The 4,845-nt window shown below is 43.0% G+C and overlaps 1 long non-coding RNA gene across 1 annotated transcript; it reads left to right on the top strand.

Annotated features, from left to right (window-relative positions):
* Window positions 1–712: 712 nt before the first annotated feature.
* LOC138357756 (uncharacterized) lies at window positions 713–4,041 on the top strand. Its single transcript, XR_011225134.1, has 2 exons — window positions 713–2,421; window positions 2,754–4,041. It is a non-coding gene; the product is annotated as an uncharacterized lncRNA (long non-coding RNA).
* The last annotated feature ends 804 nt before the right edge of the window (window positions 4,042–4,845 follow it).

The raw sequence follows: 4,845 nt of genomic DNA, 5'->3' as shown, positions 1-4,845 counted from the left end.
GCAGCAGATTAGGAGAACTGCAGAAGCTGTTTTTGGAGGACCGAGAAATATGCATAAGTGGTGAGCCTCTAGGAGCAGAACAGAGGATCATTGTAGACACATTATTGTATAAGGGGAGTGCTTGAATGCTTATTAGCATGTAAGACGCAGTGTAAGGCGAGAGATTGATCTCTTCTTTTGTTGGGGGATACATATGTATATGTTCCAGGTATTTCAGCACCAAGCAGTTTCATATAATTTTATGGTTGAAGATACATTATTATTGTGAGAGGTATTTCAGCCTCAAGCTGTGAATGAGTAGTAGGCTGTGAGCCAAGAGTTGTGCAGCCGCCTGATTTAGATAGCTGGTAAAGCCAGGATATGATATTGGTCTGCTACCAGGTTGCAGCAATTAAGAGTGTTGTGTGGTAATATTTGATATTATGTCTCTTATTATGTATGTTTTATGCATTAAATGTTTTATATGTTGCCTGGCTTTCGTTCTTGTCCTGATAAAGTTTCCCTAAAAGAGAGAGAGAGAGGGTCACGGCTGCGGACAGGGCAACAGCAGACACTAATTCACGAAATTAAGAGATCTGCAAAACAAGGAGAGTGTGGGGACGGCAGCTCGAGTAGGCTGTGTGTACACAAGACAACAAATCCAGTTTTGAAGCTGCACCCATAATAGGTGACACTGAACCGCTCTCCAAGACCAAGATGCGTACAGGGTAAATCGCAAGCACTCCAGTGTCCATTGCTGGGCGACCGACGATAGCGGGAGAGTAGCTGCCCAGGTCGCCTGTTGTTCTGTCAGGGAGTGGGTGGGGACGCTGTCCACAAGTAACAGCCTGGTGCAACAACCAGAGCTCCCTTTTTTGTTTAAATCCCAAACCAGCACACATATACCTGACGTGAGAACATTAGCCATGGCCGAGTGGCCCTATACACTATTAGTCCCTGCTCAGGATCCCATGTATGATGAACCTAAGCCAAAGACCCCCATATGTGATGAGCTTCAGGCAGGGACCCCATATGTGATGAGCCTCAGTCGAGGGCTCATCACATATGATGAACCCTCATCACAATTTTTTTATTATAAGGTAAACTGGGTATAAATATTCTCACAAACGCAATTACTCCTGTTCGAGACAGGAGTTTGGGAACCCTGAGCTCATTGGCTTGCATGCAAAATCAAACATCTAGAAGATTACTGAAATCTTTACTCTAAAATTATATATAATTATTATTAATATATATAAACGAAAAATATGAATACGAAAAAACGATATACGAAAAATATATGAGGCTGCGACTTTTACCACTATCACTACTACTAGCAATAAGCACAGTACATAATAACAACAAGTTATATGAACCACTTCTGGCACCTACGGTAGAAACGTCAAAGGTAGCAATCGGGAAAATAATGTCCAGCAATACTGAAGAACTCTTAGATATATGAGCCTAACATCTGGCATTGTTTTTAACCATAAGAATGTATAAGTCTGCACTCAATCCTGGAAGTTAAAATTGTACATTGCAAACTCCAAAAATCATTATTCTGAGTATTATGATGTGTTAAACATTAGGGTACTACAACTTTTCATGAGGATATATGATATAAAATTGTGTAATCACTGAACTTCCTATTCATCCATGACAGATATTGGTGATACCTTCATAGGTCTGGTTAATTCTGTCCTGATAAAGTTATGGAGACAACAAGTTTCTGTAAGTCAGTGCTCCTCTAGTGAATTTCCAGATAATTAATTATCAAACGAAGCATCAAGCCTGGAAAGTTAATGAATTTCTAAGTGGCAAATTTGAAAGTATTCAGTGGAAGTCATTTGTATTAAGACGTATTGGCCAAGAAGAGGTTTTGGGGACTGGAGGATCACTCTCTGACTAGGCGCTCAAGTGCCTCGAAATGTCCCCAACAGCTTGTACGAGGCAAATTTCCCAATCTGCTGCGGTGAGGCTCCAGCCCCACTTCAAAATCCCTGAAGTATGATGAAGCAGCCCCGGTATTAGGCTTTGAGATCAACAGGGCCTCACTCACATTCACAGGACGTCCTAAATCCATCAATAACCACGGTGAGCTTAAATAACTGTAGCTGTCTATATCTCAGTCATTGATTCCGTCAACAAGATGTTTCAGGATTCTTGTGTTGACTCAGACAATTCAACACCATACAATAATAATTCAGATCACATTAGGCCATCAGTGACAATCAGCAGACTGTCAGCAGTGGAACTGTAATTGGCGGCCAGCAGGACTCTGAGCTGAGGAAGTGTGAGATTCACTGGTTCTGCGGGCAGGGGGAGGACAGGGCCACACAACCAGCAGCTCGTTTAGGCAGCGGGGATCTGGCCAGACTCACGCCGAGTCGAGCAGACCTCCACGATGCGACCATCAACACCGTCAATCATCTGATATTGCAGGTATAGCTCTCTGATACTGTTTGTATTTATTATGAATTATATTTTCTTATGTGAATAAACCATTCTGACAAGGCTAGATTTTGGTCCTTTTGGAGAATGTTGTGAAGGGGGGCTGGACTGTGAGTGGAGAGGCATGAGAGGACTGGACTAGTATATGGAGTAGCGTGTAGGGTTGGACTCATGTGTGGAATGGCATGAGGGACTGGACTGGTGTGTGTGTGGAGTGGTGTAACGAGCAAACCTTATTCTCGCTCCAATCTCTTATTACCTTAATGACAAACTAATTAGCACTAATTATGACATGTAATTATGACTGCCTTTCCCTAAAACAGGTAACAATCTTTCCATCCTGTTGGAGGGAGCTACGGTGTAGTCATCAAATATATTAGCAAGCATTATTCGAATAGCCAACAGTACAAGAGTTCCCACACCTCTTCAACCTCAAGAATGGTAGCACTCGGCGTGTACAGTTCTAATCGACCCCAAGACGCTACAACAGCAGACTATGGCCGCATCAAGCTAAAATGCTCTCGCTCCCCATCAAGTTTAGACACTCACGATTCTCAATCGAGCCGCCACGCTCTCCCACATAGAGCTCCGCAACTCCGGCCTCACCCAGCTCTCTGCTCTACTCCAAGCGCCGCCTGAACGTCTACGACAATGCCAACAACCGACTACTGTAATCAAGACTACTAAATAAATATGAAACTCACTAAACACGGTGTATGTAATCTACCCAACAACATAACATAATCGTACGTTACAGTGGCATGAGGGGGGACTGGACTGGTATATGTAGTGGCATGACGGGTCTGGACTGGTGTGAGGAATGACATGAGAGATCTGGACTAGTGTGTGGAGTGCCATGAGAGGACTAGATTGGTGTGTGGAGTTGCATGAGGGATTGGACTCATGTGTAGTGTCATGAGAAGACTGGACTGGTGTGTGGAGTGGCATGATTGACCGGACTGGTGTGTGGAATAGCTTGAGTGGCTGGACTGATCAATATGGACTGTGGCATGAGGGAACCAGACTGGTGTGTGGAATGGCATGAGGGGACCAGACTGGTGTGTGGAATGGCATGAGGAGACTGGAGTGGTGAGTGGAGTGGCATGAAGGATTGAACTGGTGTGTAGAGTGGCGTGAGAGACTGGACTGGTATAGAGAATTGATATAGAGAATTCCAGATTAATTTCAAACTTGCCTGTCATATTATTGTATAGTTTATTTGATACTATCATGTACATTGCTTATTATACTTTTTTTTGTTATTTACTGTCAACGTGTGCCAGTGCTTATATTATTCCTGTCCCAAGTGTTACCATCTGATTCAACTGAACTCTGTTGGTTTTATTGTCAGCTTATTAACCTTGGTATAACTTTATACATTTCACCCTAACTTGTCCTTTTTTTGTCAAAATTTTTTAATTCTTTGTCAATATTTATTTCGGCGCATTATTGTTTTGTCTCATTTTTTATTGAATAAGTTCTTCAGTGTACTTATTAAACAAATTAATTTAATCTACAATTAATTCAATTTTATCCTGAAGGAGGTGGGATGTCAATTGTGACTTAGTGATTCTACTAGATCTTAACTGTACAATAAAATATAAATTTTAATATTTATGTTTTTACCCTGCTGTTACATTAATTATGTATATTACTCACGTAGTGGAACAGTCAATTAGTATTAATATAAGTTATCACTTTATTAGGTTGTACACTCTAGCATACTTAAGTGGTGAAATTATATGTGTACTGTGTGCAATAGAGTTTTATAGATATAGTTTATGTGTAACACATGAGTCACTAGGCCAGTCCAGGATGCGTGAGAAATTCAGGTTTTATCATGCCATCTAAGGTTTTCGGGACTGCCACTCGTAGCTGCTGTATGAATGTTTTAGTTACCCTTCTTGAATTATTGATCCGTGTCAGCTATTCAGTGTTAGCCAGAAGTAATTGTTATCAGATTCCTTCTTTAAGTAATAATTATATTATTTATTACTAGCTGTACCCTGCCACGCGTTGCTGTGGCTCAGCAACGCATGTTCGTTGGTGAGCAACAGCAACCTTCCCCCTGTCTCCTAGTCCTCCCCACAATTCCCCCCTTTCCCTGTCCCTTTGTCCTCCCCACCATCCCCCACTCCGCCGTCCCCTCGTCCTCATAACTATTCCCAACTCCTCCGTCCTCTCGTTCTGCCTACCATTCCCCCATCCCCTCGTCCTCCATGCCATCCCCCACACCCTGTCCCCATGTCCTCCCCATCATTCTCCATTCCCCTGTCTCCTCATCCCCACCGTCCCCAACTCCTCCGTCCTCTCCACCATTACCCACTCCCCTGTCCCCTCATCCTCCCCCACAATTCCCCACTCTCGTCCCCTTGTCCTCTCCACCATTCTCCTTCTCCACTTCCTCGTCCGTTG

The sequence above is a fragment of the Procambarus clarkii genome, chromosome 80, assembly GCF_040958095.1.
Source record: "Procambarus clarkii isolate CNS0578487 chromosome 80, FALCON_Pclarkii_2.0, whole genome shotgun sequence".
In the NCBI taxonomy this organism is placed as follows: Eukaryota; Metazoa; Arthropoda; class Malacostraca; order Decapoda; family Cambaridae; genus Procambarus; species Procambarus clarkii.
This window is presented reverse-complemented; position numbering and strand designations above follow the sequence as displayed.